Genomic DNA, 18,830 nt, shown 5'->3' on the forward strand with positions numbered 1-18,830 from the left:
GAAATATATGAATGAACAGTTTACAGCAACAAAGTGATTTACAGATTTGCCAGTCAACTGTTTAAAAAGATGTGTACCCTTCGATGCTGCGCTCCTTTAAAACAAGAAATGTGTATTAGTCATTTTTAATTTACAAAGAATTCAGTGGTTTAGGAGGTGGGAGGAACCTGGGGAATAAGCAGCAACCCACACACAAAACCACAGAGGAACTTCTGGCACTTGGTCTACAACCAGTCATGCAACTCAAAGATCGTTGCACTGTTGAGATTTTATTACATCTAAAGCTGTCACCTTTGAGACTATTTAGTTCCTAGCTCCTTAAGTAAAGTAAGGAACAGAGACACTAAATAACAACAACAACAACAAAAAAGTAAACCAGCAGGTTGGGATGCAGAAAAGAAAGGTGAATTAAAGTTTTTTGTTCGGTTTTGCTCCTTAAAGCGTAATTACCAACCTCATACTTCCCCACCTCCCCCCACCAAGATTCCCCTCACCCCACCAAAGTGGCATCACCCAAAGACAGCAACACTATAGTGGCCAGCATGATATAAAATAAAATCCATAGTGAAAGAGGGGGACACTTGTTTTGCGTGTGTGTGTGTGTAGTTTTTTGGGGTTGGGTTGTTTTGTTGTGGTTTTTTTTTTAAAGCAGTCCCTCTTGCACAGAACCAGGCTGTTCAATCAAGGCCTTATCTGTTATATTTCTGTCCGTCTTTCTCTTCTGTTTAGCGCATTCACCAACAAGAGAAAAGGGGGTAAAGCAATGGAGGCTTTGACCTGCAGCTGTAACACAATACTTTCGCACAGCCCTGTCGACCCCTGACATAAATTTTACACCGCAGCTGGCATTTACACACTTAACATTACCATATGTATAGCCTACTCTGTGCTAATTATGCTAATCACCTGTCTAACTCTCTGCTGCAAAAAATGGTTGTATTTAGCAGTCCACTGCCTACCAATACAGCTTACTGTGTGGCTGAAATGTACATTCAGACGGCTCTGAATGGCAAGATTTTTCCACGTTGCTGGCTTCATTCAGACCAGAGAAAAATTTATTCAAGTCAACTGGTTTCGGTCCGCAACAAAAAAGTTACGAGAAAAAAGTGAGTGTGTTCCTGCCCTAACATTCTAAGTCTGCTTGCAAGCAAAATGATAAATCAATTGGTGTGGGAAACAAAAAGGGAGAAAGATTTCTTTTGCAAACCATGTGAAACTGTAGCCTCTTTAAAAAAAAAGGGGGGGGGGGGAGGCAAAAAAAAGAAAAAAAAAGAATAAAAAAAGGTCATCCAATTTCCCCAAAACTCTAGAAAGAGCAGTTAACAGATGTTTATGCTTGACCACAATTCTCTCAAATTGCAAGCTCTTATCTACAGTTGCAAGTCATGCTAAACATGTTTTAGTTTTGTTTCTCAATCTAATAATTTGTGCTAGAATGTCGTATTTTCTATTACCTACCAATTAAACAGCACCAGCTTCCAAAGAGCAAGGGTTTCTTTTCTAAGCATGGTGAACCCCTCAAGGAGTCAGTAAGAGCAAGACTGATGTAAATGAAATCAGAATCAGGCCCATGTTGAGAGACAAACAAGATAAATGCACAGGAAATACTCACCAGGAAAACTAGTGCAAGAAAATACCTTCTTTAAGTACCTGTCTACTTTTCTTACCATTAAAGAAAAGTTAACTCAGGAAGATAAATTTAAAGTTGTAATGGGTAGGGGTTATTTTTTTAATGTTATCACAGTGCAGGCAGTATGGGAGAGATTTAAATGAATTCTTAAAGTTTATTTTTCCTCCATATTCCTGTAGCTATTTAAATACAGTTTATCACATAGAAATAAATTCCTGTAACCCTTTCCCCTCTGCAAACACCCAAGGAAGCTATTGCAATGCACAGATTTGTTAGATTACCCAAATGTAAATCTGATTACTGCATCACCCTTGGCAATTTCCTTCCAGTTCAGATTTGTGGAAACTCCTTTAAAGTAGTTTTAAATGTTATAAACTTACATGTTCATACACAGAATCCAAAAATGTGCATCTATCGACTAGCACATTTGAAGAAAATAAGCACATTGGAAGGTAAGTCATTGTTAACGCTCAGTAAAGGGTATTTAATTACAAAGAAGAACAGCTCAGCAATGTTTATACTCAGAAGGTGCAGCAACACACCCAGTCTTTCCATTACACAGCATGAGGTTGAGAAGAACCTTAAGCCACTGCCTTCCCTACTTCCCACCCTTTGTCCACTCTGCCTCCATGTGCATGAGACTGCTGTTCACAATAATGTAAAGTAACACATTTTGCCTGTCAGCAATAGCCTTCACTTTAGTATTTTACTTCTTACATGCCTATTTGACTAAATTAAGCAGCCTGAGCCAAGACACATCTTGCTTTCTACCATCTCAGTTTCAGTTATTATTATCTGCCAGTCCAAAGCACTAATTTATCCGTGTTCTTTCAGCTCCAAAATACTGGTTGTGCAGCCAAAAACACAAATAACACTACAACTACTGTGCTTATTTCAGAGCGTTGTGGATTTTGCCCTTTTCTTTTTTTTTTTTTTTCCAAGCTAGGAGATGGACCACCCTGCTCTCGTGGCACAGAACACTATTTATATTGCAATACTTGACTGTGTAATACATCTGGCATTTTTGGGCAGGATTCCTGAGCTAGGGGCCAGAAGCCCTTAAGCAATGACTTAAGTGGGGGGAAAAATCATACAACTTGACTTAACAGCGCTCATTTCTAGTTTGCTGCACTTAGCTTTTGGTTACTGACTGAGAAGCAGAAATGCATCAGACTAGTAAACAAGAGAAGACTGTTTCTTTTAATTTATCTCACTGTTAGTAAATGAAGACTGTATTACAGTTTAAGGGCTCAGTTCCAGCTTCAGGTAAATGGGTGTACTACATTGCACATGCGCCTTAAGATTATCAGTTTTTTCTCGTACATGAGCAAAACACAGATGTTTCAAATATACAATGATTACTTGTATATTTGAAGCTGGAATTAAGTTCAGTACAATTCTCTAAAGGAGCAGCACCTTTGCAGAAAGAGTCAGATTATGGTTCTGCTCGCTCCCTTACCTCTTATATATTTTCCTCAAGCACTCAAATAACTAAGCTTTCCAAAACCAAGCAGAACTTAAAGCCAAGACATTCATTCTAAAAACCAGAATTAAAATTCTCCATACATCAAAACATCTACGTGGTCAGCAGTTTCCATGAAGGACTTTTTACCTCATGAAACTACTTTTGCCAAATTCAAGATGTCTATTGTAACTGAGGTGATACTGAATGAAAATAATAAAGAAAAAACAATAATGACTAAATTGTATTTACAGATATTAAACTAAGTTTACACAGCAAAAAAAAAAGGAATTAAGAAAAAAATACTTTATTTTTGATTTCTGAATTCAAAGTTACTGCTTGCAGCTCCACTCAATCTGTTTCTAGTGCAGTATAAAACTATCCCAAGTTGAAGTCATTCAATTAACACCAAGGATGAAGATCACTTAATGCATCTGGTATTCATCAATCTATACAGCACTGTATACAGATAACAAAGTAGCACAGATCAGGTGAGAATGGGGCAAAACATTTCCCTGTTCTCCTTGATTCATGGGCACAGATATAAAGTAGCCATTTCTACATTTGCAGAGCAGAAATCTTGTTTCAAAGGTTTTATGTCATGAGGCACCATCTTGGGAATCTGTTGCCACAGTAAAGCACCAACAGTAGAAAACCATACAGTTTATCGAAGTAATAATGGAAGTCACGCATCTATCTTCCTGAACTCTGTCAGGGCACTACACTTCTTATCACAGAACTGTCACCTAACCCTTAACAAATTTTACTGATTTCTTTAGGTTTACCCAATAAGAGTAACCCACAAACACAAACAGGCAAAGACCTACAAAATATATGGCCATAAAAACTAGAGAAATGAAAAGAACCAAAGGCATACTGAAGATAAATAAGGTGATTAAGAAAATATATGCAACTTTACATCGGCCTAAAAGAAGAATGAGCTTCTTGGTAAAATTCTGCATTCTATCTCCTGCTGAACTCTGAAAAGGGCAGCTGGAACTATAGATCTCCACGTCATCACCTGTAAAGAGATAAAGCACTGTGCAAAGGCTGGAAGACTGATCTCGATGCTATATACAGGAGAAAATGCCAGACAAGGAACAGACCCACAAGGTCTATAAACAAAATGCTATTTTAAACCAATCAGAATGTCCTTAAAAAGCTAGCTGTGGGGCAGAAATTTTTACAAGCACAGTTTTACCTGAATAGTCACAGGCTTAAACATGTAATTCACTGTTAAATTAAAAGGATTGTGCATACGAGTCCATGAGTGTCCACATGAGAACATGTTCTATTAGACAGTAAAAGGAAAGCAGTTGCAGACACATTAAACCTAGCATCCTAGTGGACATAACTCCAACAGGTCATAGGGAGGTCAGCTTTGAAGGAGAACACCAAATGAAATATAAACATGGCATTGTGGAAACCAGACAAATCTCCCATAGCTTTGTCCAGCCAGGACTAATCTAGGCATCAGCTGTGGTGCATAATCTAAACAAAAGGATCAGTCGGTTCATACATCTGGAAGCTGTCCTATTTTGGAGTCTCCTAACAGTTACATGTAACTGAAACACCCACTTCCACCTAACAGCCTTTAAATTTGTTGAGCAGTGAAGAACTGTTACATGCACGAGCAACGTAGTATTATTACTTCCAGGGGAACCACCACAAATACTACTTAATAACAGGGCTTGGACCATCTCTTTCCACGGAAAAAATAAATCATGAAAATGGATGGAGTCAGGGTGAGAAGCTAGAGTTTTCCTTAATGCATTCTCAGTTGAAAGCAAGTTTGAGTACCCATGGCTTTTAGAGTTCATTCTTTTCTGAACCCAGTGTCTGACGACGAATAATGAGAAAGGAAGGTCTGTTCTTTATGAGGGACAAACGAAAAAAGAAAAAAAAAAAGAAAACAGTCCACTTAGCAGCATCCAGCTTGCCCTTTTGCTTATGCACATTTCCTCTGTTTCTGCTCAGCAGCAAAGGCAAGGAGACCAACAACAGAGCAATGTTCCTTTCAACTGTTCTATTTCACACCAGGATCTCTGTGCCAAGATCTCCAAGCTCTCCAGAACTACAGAAATGCCTCCACACCCAGAAAAATCCGCAGATTGCAAGATGACACTAAAAGCTCAGAAGACAGGAAGAAGGGAATGGTGCAGCCAACCATTGCCCTGCTTAAATACATGTTTTGACAGAGAAGAAAAGAGACTCTCCCAAACAAGGTTCTGTGGGACACATTCTGTGTTCAGTGTGTTAACTAACAGTGTGTTAAGTTTGGAAATAACAGCAAAGATTAATTTTCTGCAGCCTTGAGCAAATTAAATGCCTCTAAAGCTTGAAAGGCAGAAAGAACCATGCAACCATCCACTTACAGCTTAGGGGAGTGCCAGTTCTACAGGAGATATTCCCCTTGCCCTTTCCAGAAGAGGTGGAGTGGGGGGCATGCTGTTAGTCTGCTGAAGCTTCGTACATGGGTAACAGTTTGACTATGCTGAGGTCCTTCAAAGTTCTGCCACTACATTCACCAAGCTCAGGATTTCACCCTTCACCTTCTCAATGACCACAGAATGGTCACACGCAATACCTTCATTAAAGCCCTTACAGACAAAAGAGGAATTTTAAACACCGAAGCAGTTTTGATTTTGGGGGTTGTGTGTTGTTTCGGGGTTTTTTGTTTGCTCTTTTTAATATACAAGCTTTTCAGCACGGAGCACTAGCTCTGTGCCGTGATGTGGACACCTGTCAAGATAGAACACCCAACTGTTCTATCCACAAACACCATGTAAAGCTTAAATATTAGAACAGAATGTTATTTTTCAAAACAGAAGCATGAACTGAAACACTCTTCTATTTTGACCAGTAAAAGTTAAAAAGAGCATGTTGCCCAGATGACTGCCATTCAGTCATCACATAGAAACATCAGTGCTACTTTCCCATTTGAGAAACCGCATAACAAATAATCACACTTAATTCAAACAAAACAGTGGACTTAGAAATTTTCCAGATAAAGGTGTTTATCTTTTCAATGAACCTTCAATATGCACTGAAGGACACAACATAGTGCAAGACAGTATTCGGAGATAAGCAAGTTCTTGTGTCACTTGATCCAAATGAAAATGAACAGATTTGGTGAAGTGATCAGAGATAACACCCAGACTGTCCCACAGCCTACCAATATCCCCCATTTCAGATTCACCAGCAGACCAATTTCTGCTGTCCTGCCACCTGCTCTGTGTCAATGAGGAGATGCAGGTGCAGGTGCAAGCACACCTAACACAGTACTACGCTGCTGCTGTATGCACAAATGTGCACATTAGTGGGAAACCTGAATTATATCCAACTGGGTCAACTCCTGCTAACTGCATTCAAACCAAACATGTTACTCCGGCCCACTCAGATAAATTTGTCTCCTTGAAACAACAAATTCACAAAGATCTGTTCCTTTACTATTTCTTTCTGTTTCTCTAAAGAATAGTAGTGTAAAGTTAACTGATGCCTTAGGCAGAAATTAAGAATAACTTTCCTCTCCACCTGCACTTGATCTTGCTGGGTTAAGCAAACTAAGAACCTATGGAAATAATACTGGTTCTCACATGACTCACATGCTTTCCTCATTTTCACCTCATTCTTATGTTGCAAGGGTAGATTAATGTATTTTAAGATGGGTCAGCTATAAATACTGCAGTAGAGTAACTTGATTTTTGCACCTTTAGAGCTAAAAGGAAACAGTACAATACGTAGTTCAAATCTTCACTTATAAACTGTTTATGCCATGCACACTCAGTCCTAATTCGCTCACAACTAGAACACATTCACTTTGTACCAAGTTCCAAGTATCACAGCTGAACTACTGGGCTACTGAGACATTTTGTTTTCCCTGTCAGATGTCCTAGCCCCACCTGGAATTACCCACCTTGTTCTTTCAAACTGGCTTAAAGAAGGGGCACTGCATGTTAGAGTTGGGCTAGCTTTGTGAAAAGGGCTACTTAAAGATGGAAAGATTTTACTGAGCTATAGCTAGTGTAAAAAGTGCAGAAAAGAAGGAAAGAACACCACGATCTTCAACCTCTTAAATAAGAAGAAGTAAGGAAGAAAGGGTGGGGGCGGGGGGGGAGCACCAAGACAACAGTGACATGAAATGAATTATCAAGAGAGAAGACTAGACCATCCTCCCTTTACAACATGCTCCAATTAATGCCATTCAAGGCACTGCAGCAGCCAAATTTCAAGTTCCACTTAATGGAACCTTCTCTGGAGCTACAAAGCAACCTTCTTTCAGAGGCAGAGGTTGTGAATTTACATGTGTGGCTGCTGTTGACACGTAGGGTCTCACAGTGCCTATTAGAGTGGTAGCAAAAAAACATAACCAGTTACGGGCATGATTTCTTTCCCATCCAGAGTACTTTCCAGTTATGAATGGGTGTTTCTAAAAGCACATCTGTGTCCAACAAAATTCAGTCACAGTGGAAATCAATGCAAAGCCCTTTTTGTTCTCTCAAGAGTGTACGGTATATAAAGATGCTAAACAGCCTCCACAACTCCCTTATGCATGGACACCCACATACAGCAATTCAGCTAAAGCCTGTCCAGAATTCTGTGTGTCCAAGAAACTAAATAAAGCATCCTCCAGCAGCAAGTTATGCACACAGGGATAACAGACCTGCTGATGGGCTGAGAAGAAACAGGTATTTCTGCCAACCAAAGACGCCAGAGACAGACAACAAAACAGGAGCATGGATTGAGAGCACACCATGGGAGATTCAGTAACAGCTGAAGTGCTCTGAACAGCAGCCAGAGGAGGATTGTATTAAAAAAATAAATAAATAAAAATCAGCTACTCTACAACACTTAGTGCCAAGAAACAAGCTGAGAGGAAAGCCACTTTGGTATCAGGAGGCTCAGAGAGGCCAAGGGAGCTGACACAAATTCTGAAGGAGGAAGACTACTATTAGAGGAAGAATGAAAGACTGAAGTTTTGGAGATCTGCCTTCCTTTTTCTCTCTTTCAAAGTTTGCCTAACAGGTGGGTTTCTAAACTCCAAATATAAATATTTCAGCTATAATAGCTTTGGGCCCATAATACTAATCACTTATCTTGGAATGTACATGGTCTTAAAAATCATTCAAACTTCATTATTTTTAATTAATTGTGTTATGGCTTTAAAACAACTGTTTACTTCCGGAAAACGTCAGTGCTGTATTATGTTCCATGCTCCACAGTGTTCATCAATACACCACACAAAATTAGCCTCTTTTAGGTAAACACTGCCAATGTATTCAGCAGCAGTAACTGTGAAAAGCTTCAGTAGCAAAGCGAAACTGTTACTTGAAATACACTTCAGGTAACCTACCATACTTGGCCAATATGGCCCTGCTCATTCAAACTCTCAGTAAACAAAAGGTAAAGGCAAGAATAAGATAGCTATTTTAATAAACGGGGCAATTCAGCCACTATGTCTAGTAGAAGAATCCTCCATCAAAAGGGTCCATTAGTATAGCAACCCCCACAGACTGTACTTTAAAGGTGTTAGGACCAGGTGCATGTAAGTGCAGAAAAACAAGTTCGGTCACTGCTTTCCACTGCTGCACAGGAAGAACAACATTTTCCATACTCTCTCTTTCCATACCTGTTCCATCTCAAATTCTCATTCTGTACTTCTGCCTGTTGTTTAACAACAGAAGGCTGCAATTGCCATTTGTTAGGTTTATTTGTATAACATAAGTGGAACATTTTAAAGAGTCTCTAACAAACACATCCTAGCCAGCCCTTTTGTGCAAATGGTCACGTAGTGCTAGATCAGGAAGATTAGTGGTTAATTTAAATTAAATTCAGAGCGTTTTATTTCATCTTAATCAGCAAGCCTAGAAATGCAGAGTTTTAACACCTTTTTTCACATTATTTAATTCTGACATGAAAAGTAAACTCAACAGATGTGAAAATACATAGGTCAACTCTGTACAATCAGCTGCATTATGAATTTATCTTGTCCACAACCTCAGAAATCAGCTCCAATTAGGTTTTATATGAGGGACTTGCCCCTATCCCCGCCTCCATGAAGCAATAATGATACGAAGTCAGTGCAGCAATTGAACTAAGTAGCTATTTTGCAAATCATAATTTTTCTTTGAGAATTGCATTTTTACTGTTGGGCCAGTTATACAGGCATTGTCAGCAAATAGTTTCTTGGTGTTCTACAGTTACACAAAGCAGGTGGCATTAATTGGATAGGATCATTCCTGCAAGTAAGTGAACCCTAGTATTATCAGGGTAATGAATCTCAGGGAAGCATGCTGGATGGAACTGCAGTCAGGTATTACTTACCAAACACTTAAAAAAAGCAGAGACAAAATACGTATGAGCAAAAACTGATGAAACTTTGCCACAACCTCACAAGGACTTAGGAAAAAAAAAAAAAAACCAAAAAAAAAAAGATGTTCACAGTCATTTGCATTAGTATTAGAACCCAGTGAGCAGAAGAGGCTCCAAATGCACATCTCTGCCAATGGATAGGATCCTGCACAGCCTGCTGTTCTTCTTTCTCAGGGCTGTTGGCAGTAGATCTCATGATATTTCTGGCTCCAGGGCTACATGGACTAAGATAATTTCAGTTGGCAACTTTATTTTCCAAAATAGAACACCCAAGACTCACTGAACGACCCATGAACCTCATCTTGACCCCAATACAGTTGTGATCTGCAAGGACGGAGTCTAATCCTGGATACTCTTAATTCACCTACAGTAAGAGGCAGCCCACCTTCCTAACAGCCACTCACTTTGTTTGCACTCAGCATTGGCTTTTCTACACATGCAGATACAGAGAGCTGTATTAATGATTATTTATGCAGACCTCCGTACTAAGTTTTAGAGGCCAAACTCTTCCACAAAGAAACTTTGACATAAACCTGGAGTAACTAGGCAAGGATCTCTGTTTTCACATCAACCCAGCTAATGGGGGAATGAGATGCTAAGTAAATAATATTTTTCTCCAGAACAAACAAACAAAAAAAACACAGGCGGAAAGAGGAAGTGGGGAGGGGGGGAAAGAGGAAGCGGGGAGGGGGGGAAAGAGGAAGCGGGGAGGGGGGGAAAGAGGAAGCGGGGAGGGGGGGAAAGAGGAAGCGGGGAGGGGGGGAAAGAGGAAGCGGGGAGGGGGGGAAAGAGGAAGCGGGGAGGGGGGGAAAGAGGAAGCGGGGAGGGGGGGAAAGAGGAAGCGGGGAGGGGGGGAAGAGGAAGCGGGGAGGGGGGGAAAGAGGAAGCGGGGAGGGGGGGAAAGAGGAAGCGGGGAGGGGGGAAAGAGGAAGCGGGGAGGGGGGAAAGAGGAAGCGGGGAGGGGGGAAAGAGGAAGCGGGGAGGGGGGAAGAGGAAGCGGGGGGGAAAGAGGAAGCGGGGGGGAAAGAGGAAGCGGGGGGGAAGAGGAAGCGGGGGAAAGAGGAAGCGGGGGAAAGAGGAAGCGGGGGAAAGAGGAAGCGGGGGGAAAGAGGAAGCGGGGGGGAAAGAGGAAGCGGGGGGGAAAGAGGAAGCCGGGGGAAGAGGAAGCGGGGGGGAAGAGGAAGCGGGGGGGAAGAGGAAGCGGGGGGAAGAGGAAGCGGGGGGGAAGAGGAAGCGGGGGGGAAGAGGAAGCGGGGGGAAGAGGAAGCGGGGGGGGAAAGAGGAAGCGGGGGGGGAAAGAGGAAGCGGGGGGGGAAAGAGGAAGCGGGGGGAAAGAGGAAGCGGGGAGGGGGGAAAGAGGAAGCGGGGAGGGGGGAAAGAGGAAGCGGGGAGGGGGGAAAGAGGAAGCGGGGAGGGGGGGAAAGAAAAGAAGAAAGTAAGGAATGACGCCCCGAAATCGCTCCAGGGCGGTGGGTGCGGGGTGACCCCGGGCCGCAAGGATGCGCAGGGGTGGGAAGCGCCTCTCTCCCGGGCATCCCGCGGTACCGCTGCCGTTCCGCCCCGCCACGGCGGCCCCCCGCCAGCCGTTTCGGTTTGGGTTGGCTGATTTCTCTTCCTTTCTCTTTCCGCCGAGAGCAGCGCTCCCCGCCGCCGCCGCCTCGGACCACACACAGCCGCCCGCCCCCTCCCCCCGCCGCGGGCGCGCGCACGCCCCAAAATGGCGGAGGGGCGTCTCCCGCCGCCGCCGGCACCGCGCGCGCACCGCACCGCCGCTCGGGGACGCGGGATAGAGGCGCACGGCACTTGCGGGGTTGGGGGAGCGGCCCGTCTCGGCGCCCCCGCTCTCCTCTACAGAGCGTCCCGGCCCCGCCAACGCGCTCCCCCTCTGTGTGCGTGTGTCGTCTCCCCCCCCCAGCGGGCGGATAAGTGGTACGCGCCACCCGGAGGCGCGCGCTGCCCCCCCACCCCGCCCCCGACACCCGCAGGCAGCAGCGGGGGAGGGAGGGGGAGGGGGGGGTGACAGAGGGGGACCCGGGACTTACCTTCCACCCAGAGCTCCTCCACGTTGGTTTCGAGATTAGCCGCCCTTAATCCCACAGCGAAAGCCCCAAATATGAGGAGGCCGACAACCAAGAACTTCCCGCAGTTTTTCTGAATGTAACAGCCCAGTTTAAACAACAGTCTCTGAAACTTCGCCCGCAGCCACAGCGGCGCTTTCCGTCCCGTCGCCTTCCCCTGCAAGGCAAGAAGAGCAGGAGATCAGCGGGCGCCGAGCCCTCGCCCCGCCGCTCCCCCGGCACCCCCGCCCGCTGCCCACGGACCGCGGAAGCCACCAGAAAGAGCCGAGCCCCCGTTTCCCCTTCGAGCTCGGGAAGGCGGCGGGAACGGAGGGACAGAAAGCGGTGACAGAGCCAGCCGGGTGCTGCTCGCTGCCGTCCCCCCGGTCCCGGTTCCCGGCAGGGTCTGGTGCCGAGGCACGGACCCACGTGGTGAGCAGCGCCGCAAGATCAGAAGTAATTCATTTCCATAGAGTTTGGAGACGCTGTGTGATCTGAATTAGGAAGCAGAGCAGCCATCTGTAAGTTACGACAATATTTGTGAACGGAAGAGGGCAGCCACATGGATTTTTTTTTTTTCCTCCTCCTTTACAAAGCCTAGAAATCCGCTCCCTGAAGTGAAACCATCCCCGCAGCAAGGCAGCGTCTCCGAGTTGTTTACTTTGAACATATATTTTTTTAAAAAAAAATAATTCTTGCGGCCAGCCGGAGATCGGCGGCCGCTCCCCGCGGGCACCGGCGAGGGGGCACCCGGGGCGGTCTCCGTGCCGGCGCTCCGAGACCTTCACAAAAGCGCAGCTCCTGCCAAGCGAGCGGCCGCCCGCTCTCCGCGTCCATCGCCGCCCCGGCCGGGAGCGGCTGCGGCCGAGGTTGGGCACGGGGAGGCGGCGGGGGCTGGGGGAGAGAGCGAGTCCTGGGAAATTTAAACCACCGGAGCGCTCCGCGCAACGGAGCGGGGAAGGAGGGCACTCTCTCCCGCAGAGTCACAGACGTCCCTCTCTCGTGGTTTTTTTTTTTTTTTCCTCCCAGCATTTTATTGGTAGCCGTTTCATTTCCATCTCCTCCTCACCCCCCCCAGCGAGAAAACACACCAACTCCCTCCTCTCCCCCGCCGAAAACCGGCACCGGCGCGTATCTCCCGAAAACAAACAACCCAAAACAAAAAAAAAAACCCACCCAACGGAACAAAAAGGAATAAAACCGAAAGAGCGAGCGCACCTTTGAGATCTGCTCCAAGGCGAAAGCCGCGTCGCAGTAGCTCGGCCGCTGCAGATGCTCCCGGTCGGGCGCGCGCCGGCTCCCCCCGGCCCTTCGCCGCCGGCCGCCGCTCCTCGCCGCCCGCCCGCCGCCGCTCTCGGGCTCCGCCGCGCTACCGGCCGAGGCCATGTTGCCGCCGCTGCTGGGGCTGCTGGGGCCGGCGCGGCTCGGCCGCCTCACGCGGGGCGCGGGGCGGCCGGGTCGCTCCCCGCGCCCCCCATTGCCGCATCGCGCGCGGACCCCGCGCTGCTGCAGGCGGCCGCTCCCCGCGCCCGGCGAGGGGCGGGCGGGACCCCGGGCGGGACCCCCGCGCCGCCGCGCTCCCCTCCTCCGCCTCCTCCTCCGCCGAGCCTCCTCCTCCGCCGAGCCGAAAATCTCTTCCCTTCCCCGGCCGCCGCTGTCTCCGCCGAGCCGCGGCGGAGCTCAGCGAGGGCGGCGAGGCCGCGGGGGCTGCGGCGGTGCCGCGCCGCGCCGCACCATCCCGACTCAGCGGCGGGGCGATTCCCGCGGGCTCTGCCCGGCGGCGGGCGGGCGGCCGCCTGGCGCTCTCCCCCGGCGTGTGCGCGGCAGCGCCGAGCTGCAGCCCCTCGGCTCGAGAGATGAGATGAAGAAGAAAAAAAGGACTCTCTCCATTTGGATAAAGAAGGGGGGGGGGGGAGAAGGGGGGGTGAGGGGGGAGTATGAGAGGAGAGCTGAGAGAGAGAAGGGGGGGAAAAAAAAAAAAAAAAAAAAAGAGCTGAGAGCCCGCCCCCGGGGCTGTCAGATGGCTTGGGTTCCTGCGAGACGATTGGCTCGGGGAGGGCAGAAATTACTCAGCAAACATGACTATTATTAGCTGCTTAGCAACAGCTCACCAAAGTAGAGAGACCACCCAGGCAGGCAACCCTTGTGTGTGCATCTCCAGCTTCAGGGGGAGCCTTAAAGAGATCCAGCCTTCCTTGCATGCAATACTTCCATTAAGGAATGCCTCCCCCTCCCTCCCCCCCTTTCTTCTTCGTTTTCTTTTCAAGAAAGTTTTCTTTTTTTTTTTTTTCTTTTTTTTCCCCCTTTTTTTTTTTTTTTTTTTCGTCCGGGATGCTTGCAGACAAATACACGCGCGGAACTTTTTTTCGCGATCGACATACAGAAATACATTTTCCCCTTTTTAAAAAGTTGAAAGAGAAACTGGGGGAAAGCAGCATTAAACGATTTCTAAAGCCCTTAAAAGAAAATCCTTTTAGAGGCACCTTGGCCTCAAGCTGCAACAAATACTGGGAGGTCCGAGCCGAATTCCCAGGCTTGCAGAAATAATGACAGGGTGGTGGATACTGCGGTAGAAAGTGCCAGATTTTTCTCCCTCTCTCTTTCTTTTTTAACTAAAGAGGAGACTGGGTTCCTTGCAAGAAAACCACTTCGTCCAGTTAGAAAAACACAATGAAAACTTAACACTTGAAGGATTTAAAACCACGCGGTAGCTAGGCTGTTTCAACTTAGAGCTCGTTCTTTAACTGAAACCTGAGGAAAGCAAATTTTAATGTTTTTAGCGTAAAAGTCCACGAAACGCAGCCCGCCTGGCCGCGCTAAACGCCTCTGGAGCTAAACGCGGTTGTTTACTTCTTTGGCACCGCTTCTCCCCGTCTCTGTTCATTGAGAATCAGCCACTAACAGCTGCGCGAGTGTCCCCCCCCTCCCAGCTCCCCGCGGAGGCTCCGCGCCCCGCAGGCACCTCCCGGCGCGGAGGGCAGCGGCAGCTTTGGGGGCGGGGGGGGGGGCTGCCCCCCAAGAGGCGCCTGTTGCGCCTTCCTCGAGCCGGGGCGGGGTGGGGGGCGAAGGCGATCGGAGGAAAAGAAGGCGAGGCAGGGGGAGCCCGGGCAGCCCGGCGGGTGTGCCCCCCGCAGCTCTTCCCTCAGCGCCCCGACACACACCCGGCTGCGGGGGGATGCTTGGCGGGGGGTGTCCGTTTTCCTTTCCTCTCCGTCCCAGCTCTGCTCTTCCTGCACTGGGAAACCGGCCCCCGAGGAGGCCTGGCTCTGTGCTTCGCACAGGGCTGTCTCCAGGAAAGCTTCTGAGAGCAGCAATCTCTCGTGAGCGCGTAAATACGGGAGAAGGAGAGCTGAAGGGGTTGGAGTTGGAGGCTGTTCCTGTTGGAAGCTGAAACCCGTACCTGGGCTGCAGTCAGCAGCTTCTAACGCAAGTTTCCACTTGGGAAAGTGACCCTACGTCTAGCTAGAAACAGATGTGCCACCGCTCTTGTCCCCGCACAACCTCACTGGATCTGATGGGGTGGCAGGAATGGGGGATGGAGAAGGAAGGGATAGACACAGAGGCGTTTTGGTTCAGTCTCCTAGCAGACTCCAGAACTAGGGATGAGAGTCCCTTCCAGCACGTCAAGCTCCCAGGAGCTGCCCTGCCTGCCTCCTGCCTGCTCAGCTTCACACAATGGCCCGGTGCCCGTCAGTCCTTGCTTCTGGTTCCAAAACTCAGTCTGAAGACTCAAATTTAACAAGCGCTATCTTAATCTCCTCTCTCTCTCCCTGTGGTCTGGAGGGATTTTTTTTTTTTTTTGGAGTTTTTCTGGTTCTTTTTTTTTGTTGTTGTTTTTAAAGCATACACAAGAGATGAATTACTACAGGGATCTAATTGGCCTTGTTTCTGGGTGTGTGGGGTTTTTTTCCTTAAGGAAGAAGTGTCAGTGTAAAAGTCTCCACTTGGGTGGTCAGAGCAGTGGCTGCCTCGAATTTGCCTCATAGCTGATGCCTTCCTGCTACATTCCTGGCGATAATGTTGTTCCTAATCAATCTGCCCTTATTTACATTTGTAAGCACTGCTGGCTGTGATATGCATGCCCTGTGCATGCGACTGCTCCTCCGAACCCAGGGCTTTTTCTATCTTCTTCAGCAACTTGCAGGGATCCCACGGATTTCTTATCTCGGACTTGTCCTGCGGTGAAGGCCTGGGAAGGTGGCTTCTTGCACAGAGTGACCACAACCTTTTTCACCTGGTCCTCGCAATCCCTGACAACCAGGGCTGATGTACAAGGGCTTTGGTCATAGTGGCTTCATTTTGTAATGCTCTGCCTCTTACTTGGGTCACCTTTGCGCTCATACCCCAAATATCGCAGACTTTCCCGCTTCCTCCAGCCAGATGAGGGATCAAATGCAATGGGGGTTAACAATGGGTAGTCGGTATTTATACTGATTTTACTCTATCGCATTTTTCCAGGTTGCTTATCTCCTGGGGACACATCACAAGGATCATTGCACTGTGGAGTGTCTGATGGCCTTCGTAACGAAGCGATGCAGAAACGAAGCTTCCTTTGCAGCACTTTAGAGGAAGCACTTTGGGTTCCTTTAGCAGGTGCTACAAGAGACCCGACCATGGCAGACGAAGGACTTGTGGGAAAATAACAGATTTAGTCTGTTCCCTCGCGTTGCTACCTCTCAGACACGTTTTTGCGGACGCGGCCCTGCGCCTTGCGCTTGGCCACGAGCTCAGGTGAGGCCGAGGGGCAGCACCTTCAGGGGGTTCGGGGGGCACCTTGGTCCCAGCCCGGCGTGCGGGGTGCGGGGGGGAGGGAGGTGGCGGCACCCGGGGAGCCCTCTCCCCCTCCTCGGATCTGGAAGAAAGGGAACCGCTCGAGCCAGCTTGTCAAAATAATGCGGCTAATTACCCCTGATCTCCGTTAATGGAAAGCTGCTCTGCACGCCACAAAGGAGCAAATGAGGGATCTGCGGCACCAACCCAGGAGCGCTGGCATTTTCTTCCGCGGAGGGCTGCGGGGAAACGTGCCTCCGGAGGGGCTCCCGGGTCTGCCCCCGCGCAGCAGAGGGCTCCGGGGGACTCCCGAGGGAGGACCAGAGCTCCGGGCAGCCGCGGGACAGCGGCGGGACCGGCAGCCCCATCCCTCCGAAAGCTGGAAGACACCGCAGCCCTAGCAGCCCTTGTCACACTCGGCGAGGGGCTTCAGCTCCCTCAGCCCGAGTCGTTTTCAAAACCACAATATTTTCCTGGCAAAGCGCCCTGCCACTTGCAGGACTGTGATGGGCATCGAGGGGGGGAAAGTTAACACCGAACAGTTTTTATCCAGTCCGGACAACACGGTGTCTTGTCCAAAGACGCGGCTCAAGTCCTGCGCGCTGCAGAAGGCAGGGCATTAATTTTTATGATCTCTGCCACTGGGTCTTGCGGAAAAAAAAAAAAGCTGAGTGACACGATCTCTTTGACCCACTGCTGGAGCAACAAATTTATTAGAGATATAGGCGTGAGAAATGAAAAGGAAGTAAAACAATTCAGGCTCATTGTATGTCTTTCTTTCATACTGCTAATCCGGTTTACACATCACGCCTACATGTCTCAATAGGGCTTTATACACTGTGGCAAAGGCAGAACAAAATAAAAGGTGTGTGCGTGTGAGTGTGTGCGTATGTGTTCGTGTGCGCATGAAATAAGGATAAAAACAGAGAAGCCCGAGACATTTTAATTCAGAGCGGGCTGCCAGTTATATTCCATCTACCGTCTCTTGAAAGCAAACAGATTTTTAAAGTATTCCTCCTTCTCCCCCTCCCTCCTCAGATCTAACATTCCTCAACAATAGCACCTCCTGTCCAGATACAGTGCTGGATTATAATCCAGACACACAATGAGCCTAATAGCCCTAACCAGAAATTAGATACACCTATCAGACTAGCGCCGAAACAATGCGAGAGAGACCCTCTAACCCGAACTGGTAAGTACTATCCAGTAAGGATACCCACCTTAATTCCAATATTTCTTTTAAAGCCACGCAGCGACAACAGGCATCTCCCTCATCCCCCTCCCCTCCTTCGCCCCACCAGATCTACCGCCCATACCGGGGCCCAGGTGAGACATGCACTGAGTATCCTCTGGCCTCAAAGCCCCTGGAAGCACTGGAGCAGCACACGCAGGACCAATGCCTGTATCAGTCCCAGTGGTGCCAGGTACCAGCCACGGGCAGACTCTGGGCACCGGCGGTGGAGGCTGGAGACACCACCCGACTCCGCCTAAGACACCGCGTCTTTCACGGCGCCAGCCAGGGCGCAACTAGCCCTCGTTTTCCATTTGGTTTCAGCTCCCACGGACCGTGAGCTTTCACCGAGTCGCAAATAGAGGAAAAGGGCTGCTCCGTGCCCCTCGCTCGAGGAGCCTCAGGGGAGCCCCAGTACGGCGGAGCCTGCCCCGAGAGAGGTTCCGCTCCCCGCACGCAGGCGAGTCGGACCGCAGCTCACGCAGGTGCCGAGACGCCGAAACCGGGTCCCCGCGGCGGCCCGGAGCACCCGCAGGAGCGGCAGCGCCCCCCGGGAGCTCCGAGCCCCGGCAGCGCCCCCCGGGAGTGGGGCAGAGCCGAGCCCCGGCCCGCAGCCCGCGGGCTCCGCCGCCGCTCCGCTCCCCGCCCCCCCCCGCCCCTTCCGCCAGCGCCGCCCCGGGCCCTGCCCGTGGCCCCGAGCCCCGCGTGCTCCGGCGGCACCTACCATCGCTGCCCCCGCCCGAGCCCGCGGGGAGCCGTGCGGGGCCGCTGCCGGCTGCGGGGATACCGCGGCTTGCTTCCTCTGCCCGCACCTCTTTTCCTTTTTCTTTTCTTTTCTTTTCTTTTCTTTTCTTTTCTTTTCTTTTCTTTTCTTTTCTTTTCTTTTCTTTTCTTTTCTTTTCTTTTCTTTTCTTTTCTTTTCTTTTCTTTTCTTTTCTTTTCTTTTCTTTTCTTTTCTTTTCTTTTCTTTTCTTTTCTTTTCTTTTCTTTTCTTTTCTTTTCTTTTCTTTTCTTTTCTTTTCCCCCCTTCCCCCACCCCCTTCCCCCCTCCCTCCCTTCCCCCCTTCCTTCCCCCCTTCCTTCCCCCCTCCCTCCCTCCTTCCTTCCTTCCTTCCTTCCTTCCTTCCTTCCTTCCTTCCTTCCTTCCTTCCTTCCTTCCTTCCTTCCTTCCTTCCTTCCTTCCTTCCTTCCTTCCTTCCTTCCTTCCTTCCTTCCTTCCTTCCTTCCTTCCTCCCTCCCTCCCTCCCTCCCTCCCTCCCTCCCTCCCTCCCTCCCTCCCTCCCTCCCTTCCTTCCTTCCTTCCTTCCT

At 48.8% G+C, this 18,830-nt stretch overlaps 1 protein-coding gene across 2 annotated transcripts in view; it reads right to left on the reverse strand.

The window, feature by feature from the left end:
• The window catches only part of PTCH1 (patched 1), a 62,505-nt gene extending 49,618 nt beyond the window's left edge, over positions 1 to 12,887 (reverse strand). For both annotated transcript variants that reach the window (XR_011339434.1, XM_069881029.1), the window contains exons 1-2: positions 12,740 to 12,887; positions 11,507 to 11,699 (exon numbers count right to left, since the gene is read on the reverse strand). The gene's annotated coding sequence lies outside the window, so the exon portion shown is untranslated. The remainder of the gene's footprint in view (positions 1 to 11,506; positions 11,700 to 12,739) is intronic.
• Between the last annotated feature and the right edge of the window lie 5,943 nt (positions 12,888 to 18,830).

The sequence above is a fragment of the Phaenicophaeus curvirostris genome, chromosome Z, assembly GCF_032191515.1.
Source record: "Phaenicophaeus curvirostris isolate KB17595 chromosome Z, BPBGC_Pcur_1.0, whole genome shotgun sequence".
Taxonomy (NCBI): domain Eukaryota; kingdom Metazoa; phylum Chordata; class Aves; order Cuculiformes; family Cuculidae; genus Phaenicophaeus; species Phaenicophaeus curvirostris.